The sequence below is a fragment of the Leguminivora glycinivorella genome, chromosome 11, assembly GCF_023078275.1.
Source record: "Leguminivora glycinivorella isolate SPB_JAAS2020 chromosome 11, LegGlyc_1.1, whole genome shotgun sequence".
In the NCBI taxonomy this organism is placed as follows: Eukaryota; Metazoa; Arthropoda; class Insecta; order Lepidoptera; family Tortricidae; genus Leguminivora; species Leguminivora glycinivorella.
Window position 1 is genome coordinate 16,524,466 of NC_062981.1, and position 12,532 is coordinate 16,536,997.

Below are 12,532 nucleotides of genomic sequence, written 5' to 3' on the forward strand. Positions count from 1 at the left end.
AACAAAGCCGCCACCACAGAGCTTAATTTAGATAGAAGAAACAAATTCATATATTTATAGGGGCCGAGCGTGTCAAATTTTGTACTGAAGTTGATTCTTGCCTGTAATTTTAAATGTGTCTCAGGCTCTTGAACGTCACGTAACGGGGCATTTTTTATGTTTTGGTTGACTTTAACTTACAAGGGTTGACGGCCGAAGGCTGCAAGCTGTGAGTGGGGATGGACAGCTCGGTGAATTTCGCTGAGTTCGTTTGGCACGCTGGGTGGATACGTTTGCGTGATATATGGCGTGTATGACATCTGTGGCCGCCACAGGTGATGCCGCAGCTGCACTGGCTGGACCCTTTAAATAGCTCCGGGAGCATTGTTTTGATTCATTATTTTTCGAGCATCAGGGACCGACAGTCGACTCTGGCCTAAAGTGTAAATTGTTTTAAATAGCGGGGAACCTCTGCCCAAATTTCTAAGTGTTTGATTTTATTGTGAATAAAATCTATGTTTTATTCTCGTAAAGTCAGCATTTGGGATAAGTGCTTAGAGTTGTTTAGCTCTGGTACTAATGGGTAGTGATTTCTGCTAAGTTTAAGTTATGTTTTACTAGAAGTATTGAAAGTTAGTGAGTGTTTACTTTATTCATGCCGTCTATCGTTTGGTTTTGTGGGGAACATATGTTCTTTTCAGAGCTTGATTTTGGATGGTAGATTCCGATTCGGTGGTGCAGGTTTATTGTCTTGTGCTATTGAGTTGGAATTTATGTGAGTGAAGTGAGCCGCTAACGATTCGGTTCTTCTTGTCAGTTTCAATGTTATTGTGATAATCAAATTTAATGGTTAAAGTAAATAATACCTAATCAATTCAAATTAAGTGAAGAATATTTAATTATAAAGCCAGATCGCTGCCCAGACAGACAGTTTGTTTAGCCTTGCATCGATTAACCTAGCGGCTGTTAAACTATTGATGCAAGGAGGTCCGTAGTTTTACCAATACAGAGGGTTAAATTGGCATTTTTCTCTTTACCAACATAGAAAAATGAAAAATCTCTCCCTCCCTGGTTCTTCAATGCCCAGCTGTTAGCCTAGAGCGAGGACATTATATGTGTCATTTGGAGTAATCCAAGCTCGTTCAAAGCGGCAGTATTTGAAGGCCTTGTATATTTATTGTCATAAGTATATATCATATACACAATAGGGAACTATCCTACCCGATTGCCTCCCTGTCCACGGACGCCTGCATCGGGGGGGATAAATACACAGACTTATAGGGTTTGTTTTCTTCAGTCTAGTCTGCTGAACTCTAGCGTAGTCAGTTTAGGTATACACCGCGTATGTCCTAAAACTCTGGGTCCATGGTGAGTACGAACAGAGTTTTTATCGTTTAGAGTAGGGAACTTTCAGTCTAGTAGGGTAGAATCACACACATTGATAGGTAGGGAAATAAAATAAAGTTCTGTATAAAAACCTATTTTATTTAATAACTAAAAATAAATTAAATTCAAGATCTAAAATCATTGTGAACAAAATTACTGGGTGTTAGAAGGTATTTTATAAATAATATCGTGTGTTTATTCTTGGTATAAAGAAACTTCAATATCATATTTATTATCAGTGTGGAAAAGCTTTGAGTTATTACTGTTTAATTCATCTAAGTGTAATTTGTAATTGTGGTAGCAATTTCTGATTCTTCATGTGACAGCGATCATTGAGTGTTAGCTGGGGTTTGTTTAGGGACCAGTGGCATGCGGGCGCCGTCCACTGATGGGAAGCCGAAAACTCCGAGGAGTGATTAAGCTTACTTTTCTTGGGTTTTCAATTGGAAGCTTCTTACTCGATGTATCGTTGAAACAGTGAAAGGGTCGAGAAGTTATGGTCTATTAGCAGTATTGGGGAAAGAGGGGATTAGCTAGGGAAAAGAAACAAAATAAAATAAAAAGGGGGGTTAGTTCATAGATAGATAGCCCTTCTGGTTTGGCATAGGATTCTCAACAGAGCAGTTTGGTTGAGATGAGGAGTTTCAAACCACAACGCAAGCTTCGAGCCCAATTGAAACTACTAATAGGGCGTAGTGGATGATTACTAAAATATTTTTTATATTATTTACCATTTATAAACCAAAATTATGAATAAAATGTCTGGCGCCTATAGGTAAGTACAGAAAAGTTTTTTTCTGTTCAAGTTCGTATGTTACTTTGCTCGCGCATCTTTCACAGGCGTTATTTAGCTTTAACATAATCTCCACGTCTTTTGCCTATTCGTCCAAGTTAACGTAATTTTCACAAAATTATGCTGAGTTTTAATTAATGGGTTAAGTTATAATTAATCATATGAGTCCAATAGTCGTATCTACTTCGCATTAAAGAGTTTGGGTTGTTATGGTTCATATCGAGGGGTCCTTCTACTACCATTAGACGATCACAAGGCCAAATCTACGGGGTATTTTTAAAGGATGGTTAGTTGTAAGAATGTATAGTCAAGTAAGTAAGTAAATAAGTGAGTGGGTGCGGAAGTTCGGTACAATTTTGGATAGGCCGTAACCAGGATGTGAGGTATTACCATAGGGTTTTCTTTTAATTACATGAGGTATATTTCATATACATTACAATACTAAACAGTAGCTTTTTTAGTTATAATTGTGAGTGTGTTTGGTGGGGCGTCTCGCGTTGTCGTTTGGTGGGATGCTTTGCCGAGGACACTCACATTTTGTTGTTCGTGAAGCGGAGTGCGAGTGACTTTGACTATTGGACTCTAATTCCTTATTAAATATTTGTCAGATAGTCAATCACAAAATATTGACATGCCTTGAAGTGCAAACTCTGACAAATATCATCTAATGCATACAGTTGAGGGTTGAGTGAAAAGCAAACACTTGCATACCTTTAATTAAAAATAAACATAATTATATATGAAATCCACATTATTATTTTACAACTTAAACTTTTATTATATATTCAATATTCTAGTCTTAATAATGTAAGGTAGTGCTTTGGTCATATTGCTATTCGAAGTACATCTGTTGTCTGTCTTTTGCTGGCATAGTCTTCTTCATCGGTCATCAAAAGTTAGTCGGCCATTGTAAAACTCAGGAACCATTCTTTATTCTTCTAACTGCTTCTAGTTATCTGAAAATAGAGATAAATATGCATTAGTTAGTTGTAGGAACCTTTTACATTTCAATTTAAGTGGTTTTATCTAAGTAGGCATAGATATAAGTAGGTATAGGCATAGAATATTTACAATAGTACAACTATAGGTTAGCAATATCTGTAGGATGCCATATACCTAAAAATCAGTCATGTACATACATGAGTTCCTTATTTTAAATAGCAGGGGGTGAGGCATTTCAAAACATTAGTACAATTTGCCAAAGTAGGAAATGGTTACAAGTAGATCAGCGGTAAACAAGATATGTCTAGTGGTCTAAAGATATGGGGGTGAAAGTCTACCCTATTGACAGCTGTAATGTCCTAGGGGCATTATATTTCATATTTAAATACTTAATGTCTTATTTATCATAGCTAGGAAACAATTGAATGGGGGTGAACATTTCCATAATCACTACACAGATTATTTTGGAAATTCACTACAGGAGCGCCAATATATCATAATTTCAACTAGTTCTGTTATTGTTATGGAGTAGTATTCACAATAATATTTTATTTCTTCCCTTGCCCAAGCAAGAAAGATGAGATGTGTACATACACACATGTACAGTAAGCCATACTACGACTTAGGGTTTTTTCAAACAATTTTTATGTCATTTCTCTAACAGTAGGCTATACATGTACTTATCTACGGCTAGAATAAGCTAAAGTAAGAGTAGTTTTAGTCTAAGGAAGTATTTAAGTACCTAATATTAAGCTTAGCAACACATTTGTAATTTTCCTTGTATCGGGGTAGACAACGGTAGACAGTTGTCATGATGATCATATGGGCCAGTAATATGGCAGCATTCTTCACATTCTAGAAGTGGAAGGGGTTCATTTTGTAGTCTGTAAAGCAAAACAGAGTAGGATATTAGATTATAGAAGGAATAGGCTAGGTAGTTATAGATTTTTAAGAATTTCAATTTTTTAGTATACAGTTTCCAAGGAACTATTGATGATCAGTCAATGAGACATCTTGACTTGGAGATTGGGTATCCACTCAAAGGAATATCTTAGCACCATTTTCAACAGAATTTCAACTATACATTTATGGGAATATACACAGGAAATATTAGATTTCTTGGAGTACAAGTAAGCTGTATGTACCAAACTTCTCTCCGAGTCTGTCTGAGTAACTTTGACTTCTAAAGTATACCTGGGTGTTTAATTAGGTCATAAATAAGTTATCTAGATTTAGTTTAACTGGTTTAGAGTAGAATAGTGTTAGCTGACAGGATTAGAATACTATATTTAATGCTGAAAATATTATTCTTGGGAAGATATCCGTCTGTCTTGAGCGGCAAACATGAGTAAAATTTATATAGATATACACAGTTAAAATAAGGATTTGCGATATATTAAGGTCAGGTCTAGGCACAAGTTTAGCAGTATAAAAGTAGGTACTTACTTTGAAAGTTAGTCATCACTCATCGCCATCAGGAATATCTTTATCACATTGTAATATTGCCAGTTTCATTCCATAATCCCATCAAGTACCAAGAGAACATTTCAGTGGGTAGTAAACTTGCTGAAAAACAAACAAACTTGTAAATATCATTCATTGAAACAGAGCAAAGTAGGTTCACTTAGTATCCATTATTTTAGAAGCATAAAGAGTAAGTTTAAGTAACAGGTTTTATAGATAATCGGTCTTAGGGGAAAGTAGTGCAAATAATAGTCTGTTACTATAAGTTCCAAGTAGGTCTGGGATCTTACCTTCCTTGCAAAGTTGCTTTTCGAGTAGGCAACTTAATTCACTTTGTCAGTGGAGGCATACCTCTTTAAGACATCTTTTGTATGGCTGTATGTTCATTAGATTGTGAATTTGAGCACTAGATTTTCTATTATCGTGATGAGAAACACAGTAAAACACATGTCAAGGTTCCAATGCATTCATATCCTCCAACGCGGTCGTTCATATTGTTTATAAATAGAGTTATGTCAATTTCATAACCTCAATTTCGAAGATCACAATTTACATTATAATTCGGATTTTTAGTTTGATAAAACAGAATCACTTTGTCGTCAGCATCATTTGAGAGCAACGAGTATCTAGGGCAATGATTTCTTTGTATTTTCTTATTTCGTCTACTCTTGCATTTTCTTGCAAAAATTACAAAATGGCGTATACGCTGTATGAATGGCGGAAGATCGGCGTCGGCGCTGTTTCGATTTGTCATTTGTTTAAGCAGATTTAAAAATGACGCGGTTATTTAAGTAATTCTAATTGAAGATCACGCGATTAATGGCTAGTTTAAAGAAAAACAAAAGCATTGTCGTTCCAAGAAAATAATATTAAGACACATTGAAGTCAACGGAAGTTAGTACCGATCTGATATTGCCATAAGTCAAATTATGTCCCATTAATCGGGCGTAAAATGAAATATTTCTTCATTGTAGAAATTAGAAATCATACTTTGTCATGATTTCATTAAAAACGGCATACCATACCGAAAAGTACCTAATTTCGAGAAGTATTTACCTATTTTAAATTTTACGATTGAAATCTTGAACTTCCGCAATCGAAACTACTTTTTAACTACGGATGTCTGACATAGATGGCGCGCAACAATGATTCTCTTCTTCGACTTTTTTGATCGTAAAATATAGATGTCGTTAGTAGTCACGAAAAATGTCGATAAGTTCGTGTAGTTTGACGTTTTCAAAACAAACAAAAGCCGGCTAATTTGAGGTTAGTTTGGATAAATTACGGTTTTGTGAAGAAAGTAATGTGATTTAGTTCAAATTCAGTGAATATGTGTTTATTTTATCTGTACAAATGGTTGGTAGCGTTATTTCCCTGTCGCGAGAGGCAAAAGTGTGTGTAAAAAGTGTAAAGTGACGACCCGTTTACAACCAAAACTTGTGTTTGACGATTGTTCTAAATAAAAATGCAGATTGTGTGTTAGAAGGAAGTATTTAAAATAATTATTATTTAGCATCAGTGAAGTGCAATGGTCAAAAGTGGTGTTCAGTGTCTAAAATTCTGCAAGAAAAGTGAACAAAGCAAGTGAGTACAAATACAAACAAATATTACCTAGTATTTAGTCGAAACAGTGATTGATTTGGTATGGTTTTTAGAAACTGATTGTATATGACATTTTATTACATATTATTCCTTCTTATTACATACAATTTTATGGAAATAGTGCGCTGAAATCACTTCAAATTTCAACAATATTGATTATTTTAGGTTTCGAATGTGTTTTGTATCTTAGAGAAAAGTTTAAATCGTGATATGAGTATTCATTACATATTATTTCATGTTCGTGAATTAAGTAAAACAAAATGTTTTGAGTGAACATCAGTAATGTAAAAATTCATAATTGGGAGTTTAATACCTTCGTCCGTTAGTTCTATTTGATTGCTAAATTCGATCCTTTTTCATAATTTGTTCGTAGCTCAAGTAGTATAGGGGCGGACTAATGTATGGGACAGTTCATGCAGGGGTGGGTGTTCGAATCTTACTTTTGCTTCACTTTTTGTAATTTTCATTTTGAAATCCTATTCTATAATACTTTGTTTTTATAATTACGACTTTGATTTGTTTATTGTTTTGAAAAAAAAATAGATAGTGATTTTTTTCGTAAATTATGTTAAAAAGAACTGAAGGAAGGTGGTTTTCACAACAAGGTTTTAGCGAGTAGTTAATATTACTAATGTGGTATTTCATTAGTTACAATTCAAGTGAGAGATATTTTTGGAAAACTGGAAGTAGGTATTGCTCAAAAACTTGCCATTGATTGGATAAATAAGGACTAGTCAACTTTGGAGATGAAGAAAATATTGATTGGTTTCAAGTTATTTGCTGCATTCAAGCATAAGTGACTGGATCTTCTGCGGTTATCTTAGTTGTGGTCAAGTTTGCAGCGTGTCTTCAAGAAGAGACTTCATGTTATCCTGAGTTATGACACCGATTGAGAAGAGAATAGATAGGAAAATTTTGAAATACCTACTTATCTGGAACCAGGAGCACTGGAAATTGTTTCTAAGAGCCCTATGCCTCTAATGAGGAACAACAGGATCTAATCATCATCATCATAACTATCTACTCAAGAACGTAAGAAGAAAAAAAAAATGGGGAAGAAGATAAGTTAGCTGGTCTCCTAGCTGCATGCTGTACCTATTCAAGATAAATGACTGGATTTCCTGTTGTAACATTAAAATCTACAGCATACCTTCGAAAGGACTATACAACTTCTTGGACTATGGATATCATCTGAAGAAATTTATAAGTAGGTACTTATGTACTTATGTTAGGTAGTAGTATTGTTTTCCTATGTTAATAAATAATAGAATAATATTGTTCCTAACGGGTGGGCAATGCGCATACGACCTCGGGCGGACCGTTTGCCTATTTGCCACCAACGTTATATAAATATATATGTAATTAACCTGTTGTTTTTTATAACCTATCTCTGCCATTTTTAGTTTCTTTTTCGTTCAGGTCCATTGTTTGCTGGGAGTGATGCTGGGACTGGGCTGGTTTCGTGTGCTCAGCCTACCCCTTTTTGTGAAGTGCGGGTGTGATTGCATGTATGTATGTATGTTGACCCAAACCTATCCTCTTCACAATACATATATTTAGAGCGAATATTTCACGTATCTTAAATTTCGAATTTGCGGAAAAGCGGTATGCGCTTATCTTTACTTAAAGTTTCATATCATGTTTACAGTTTCATGTTGTATTTCCACAATCTTTTCCACATTATAAAAAATATAATTAAGTATGTATGCATGTTAATTCAGTCTTTTGGTGTATTAAATATTATTTGACCGAGTATTGACTTGTGATATTTGTTGACGAATAAGAGACAAATATCTGGGCGACCGAGCTTCGCTCGGTTCTGTTTTAATATATCACGTCTTTAGATACAGGATAAAAAAAAAAAACTTATAAATACAAAAACAAAAAAGGGGCAAAAAACAGGAGCTTAACTTCTGGCCGGGATTCGAAGCCCTGACGCCTGCGGTCTGTCTGCGTGCATTGGACCGATCTCGTGCGGCTGAGCTGGGCGGAGTCGATGCGCGCGCGGCGAAATTAACGACCATATTTTACGTTTACTAACGCGAAAGAGGGAGTCATGAAAGCTCGAAAGTTCGCGTTTTCCGGGATCTTGGGCTACGCTAGATCGATTTTTCACCCCCGAGGGACCCCACATGACAAATTTCAGCGAAATCGTTAGAGCGGTTTCCGAGATCGTCGGTGTATATAAATGAATATCAATGATCATATTAATAAATAAATAAATAGATGTACGGGAATTGCTCGTTTAAAAGTATAAGATTTGTATGGCTAAAAAAAAAAAAGGAGAAATAGAGACAACAGTCTATATATTAGTAGGTAGAGAACTATGTTATTATCTTTGTGTATTGGAAAACTTTTATTTATTTGATATTTTTGCAAATAGAGGTTTTGTATTTAACCAAGTTGGACCTTCATATATTTCATACTTTTTCTTTGGGACTATACTTTCACCTTGGCAAGATAATGATTACATTTTTCATAGTTTTTTTATTACCTTTCCTGCATATTAAATTAACTATGTAGTTTTCATCATGTTTCCATAGTACTTAGGTACAGTTGCGCACGGGCATAGGCGAAGATGTGGAGGAATCGTCCTACCGGGGGATTAACAGAGTTTTTGGTGACATATTTTACTTCTATCTTTTACATTTATTTTTATATGTTTATGTGTCTATATATGTGTGTAACTCGGGCCATGAGAGCGTTGCGGGCTGGAGTATTTTAGTTGCTCTGGCGGACCGTTGCGATTTGACTTAAACCAGTTGGCGATATTTGATTTCGCCCCACATTACACAAAGTACTTTAACGTTTTAATGAAATAACAGCAGCGGGGAATTCGGAATTTATAATTGGATAACATACGTTTAGTAATTATAAAAAAAAAATGAATAGAAGACCACATAAAGTTAGATTATTCCTATTTTATGACAGGGTAGAATGGGGTAGGATGGGATAGGTAAACTTTTAAAAATATTATGTAGTAATTTTTTTCCATCTTATTATTTATTTTGATTACTTTTAAAAGTTCTGGCTGTCTTTAGAAGTCGTGTGAAAGCGTGAATGAGGAGGATTGATTGTGTGTATGTGTACAAGTTAGAGATGATGAATGCTTACAGGTGTATGAGAGTTTGTGAATGGCTGGATTTGATGGATGTTAGATAAGAAGGATGTCTCCAATTTATTTTTATGGTATGAGTGGATTGATAGAGACAGACAGGGCTTGAAAGTGGTCAAAACTAGGTTGGTCGGAACTTGCAGGGGAAAATACAACGGGGGGGAATTCTGGGAACACATTAGCCATAAAATTCTTATTGGTTAGGTTAAAATCCAATGGATTCGACCCATTTCAAAGGGTAGTATTTTGTGGTTACTACTTCACAAGGTATGACAACTCGAACGAAATCCACACACCTCATCTTGAATGGGATGCATTTGACATCTGACATATATAAGAGCCATAATCGTCTGGTGAGAACGAGGCTCTTATTACTAATTGTTTATCTGTTATGAGTTCAAAGATGTGAAGTTTAGTATCATCAAATAATTTTGTCATTTGTTCCAATAATTCTATAGCTTCGGCAAAAGTGTTATTGTACCATATTGAGGTACGTGCTTGTCATTTAAGGTTTGTTTATATATAATAAAAAAAAACACACTCGAACAAGCCTTAAGTCGATTTATCCTATTCAAGTATGAGACATGCGCCAAGACATGTGACTGGGGGTGGTTAAGTAGAGAAATTGGTTTGAGTTTCGACAGTGGAAATTGAAGGCTTTGGTCTTACAAGGAAGGATCAAAAGGTTTCTTCGTATCTGCATGAGAAGTTTTTGTGATTCTCATTGGAATTACTAGCAGGAGGGTAATAATTCTGGTCCAACAGTGTGGATGGAAGGAAAATTCGCCGCGACCAGGGGATGAGCTAGCAAAAACGGGTTAATAGGACCTAACAGATTCACAACCTGTTATCTCTGGCAGAGAGAAGTGGCTGGGATCATGGTTCTCAGGGTTCACTGTCGAGATTCTGATAGACTGATTTTAAAACTGAGCCATTGGCAGTCGCATAGTATTGGAAAACACACTACATGTTTAGAAATGGGAGGGACATTTTCGACCAAACTAGAGATAGGTATATATTTTTCTTTTTATTTACATTCATGGTATTGGTTCTTTGTATACAAGAAGCTGATTTATAGAATAGATTAAGTTTATTTCATGGATGACGCTTGTGATCCATTAAATTAACTGAATCGGGGGTGAAACTGTAACTGAACAACTTCATCTAGTTATAAATAAGAAACATTACAAGTAACAAATGGTTTAAATTGATGATTAAATGTAACTTTGTATCTATTTATTCATATAAAAGTATGTCAGAATTCGAATGAATTAAATAGTTACACAAAAATAATCAGCGTGTTATCGTCTATTGAAATTAGCGCCATCTTTCAGCAAATACTAAACATTAAGAACTACTGAGAGACGTACATGAATAGCGAATAGCGAGCGAAGTTATTGAACGGGCGAGCGATTGTAAAACAACTCCGTTAGATGGCGCTTGTTCAACAAAACACCTAATACAACGTGTATCTGCTAATACTCAAAACCTCACACTACACTTAGTAAAATAATTGCTAATTACCATCATAAACTATAAAACTATTTATTTATGTGCGTTACTGCGGCGACATAGGGATTACCAATAGACAGCTAAGATATCATTGTAAAGCACTTTGAGGTTTTATCACGGTGGATTTCGCAATTGTAGTAGGCGGGTTTGAGCCAATATTAAGAGTGACAAAGGTTGTGATTAGATGCGAGTTTAGTTTGTAGTGACTTATGATAAACATTGAAATTAAAATGACAAACAACATCAAGCTCGTAGCTGGAAAGAATGGTTGCCCAAGTAACCGGCCAGTATTAACAACCCTAAATATTGAAAAAGGTAAACAACCTCTAGCGATGCGATATGTACATTGTTGTGTTGCAAGTACAGTGGAATAGGCTTGTAAAAAGATAATTAATCATGTTGATTTGAATAGAAATATTACTCCCATCAAGATATAGCTCAATCGATTCTACTCTCGATTCTGAATAGGCGGTTTTCATATTTTTAGTGTTAAGTGGTACACGGTGTATTTCAACTATTGCGCAATTTAGTTAGGTATAAACAATGATATATCTGTCTCTCTCTAAATCAGATGTGGAAACACGTGTGAGGGGAAGGCATCTTTTGCTGAGAAAACGTGAACTTTAATTCGTAAAGCGTATGGGTGTAAACAAAGCACTTATGATCTTTCTCTTTGGAGCCGATACATCAAACAAAAGCGCCTGCAGGTGCGTCTTCGAGGCTTGTCCACTTCCAGGAAGAGAATTGTATCCGATTGTTTTTCAGTTACTACGAAATGTAAACTTTAAAGTGTTTTTATTACGATTCATAACCGAACGATTCGCTATGTAATTTAGGTATAAACAAAGATTCTGCACCTGTCAGGTGCGTGCCCATTACCAGGAAGAGACGACAAACAAAGCCGCCACCACAGAGCTTAATTTAGATAGAAGAAACAAATTCATATATTTATAGGGGCCGAGCGTGTCAAATTTTGTACTGAAGTTGATTCTTGCCTGTAATTTTAAATGTGTCTCAGGCTCTTGAACGTCACGTAACGGGGCATTTTTTATGTTTTGGTTGACTTTAACTTACAAGGGTTGACGGCCGAAGGCTGCAAGCTGTGAGTGGGGATGGACAGCTCGGTGAATTTCGCTGAGTTCGTTTGGCACGCTGGGTGGATACGTTTGCGTGATATATGGCGTGTATGACATCTGTGGCCGCCACAGGTGATGCCGCAGCTGCACTGGCTGGACCCTTTAAATAGCTCCGGGAGCATTGTTTTGATTCATTATTTTTCGAGCATCAGGGACCGACAGTCGACTCTGGCCTAAAGTGTAAATTGTTTTAAATAGCGGGGAACCTCTGCCCAAATTTCTAAGTGTTTGATTTTATTGTGAATAAAATCTATGTTTTATTCTCGTAAAGTCAGCATTTGGGATAAGTGCTTAGAGTTGTTTAGCTCTGGTACTAATGGGTAGTGATTTCTGCTAAGTTTAAGTTATGTTTTACTAGAAGTATTGAAAGTTAGTGAGTGTTTACTTTATTCATGCCGTCTATCGTTTGGTTTTGTGGGGAACATATGTTCTTTTCAGAGCTTGATTTTGGATGGTAGATTCCGATTCGGTGGTGCAGGTTTATTGTCTTGTGCTATTGAGTTGGAATTTATGTGAGTGAAGTGAGCCGCTAACGATTCGGTTCTTCTTGTCAGTTTCAATGTTATTGTGATAATCAAATTTAATGGTTAAAGTAAATAATAC

At 35.8% G+C, this 12,532-nt stretch overlaps 1 protein-coding gene and 1 long non-coding RNA gene across 2 annotated transcripts in view; one reads left to right on the forward strand and one right to left on the reverse strand.

Moving 5' to 3' along the window:
• Nucleotides 1-12,532, forward strand: part of LOC125231386 (zinc finger CCCH domain-containing protein 13) — a 177,401-nt gene that overhangs the window by 18,496 nt on the left and 146,373 nt on the right. The gene's annotated exons all lie outside the window — the stretch shown is intronic.
• Nucleotides 2,896-5,429, reverse strand: LOC125231390. Its single transcript, XR_007177609.1, has 4 exons — nt 4,855-5,429; nt 4,547-4,666; nt 3,843-3,984; nt 2,896-3,114 (listed from the first exon to the last, which is right to left on the reverse strand). It is a non-coding gene; the product is annotated as an uncharacterized LOC125231390 (long non-coding RNA).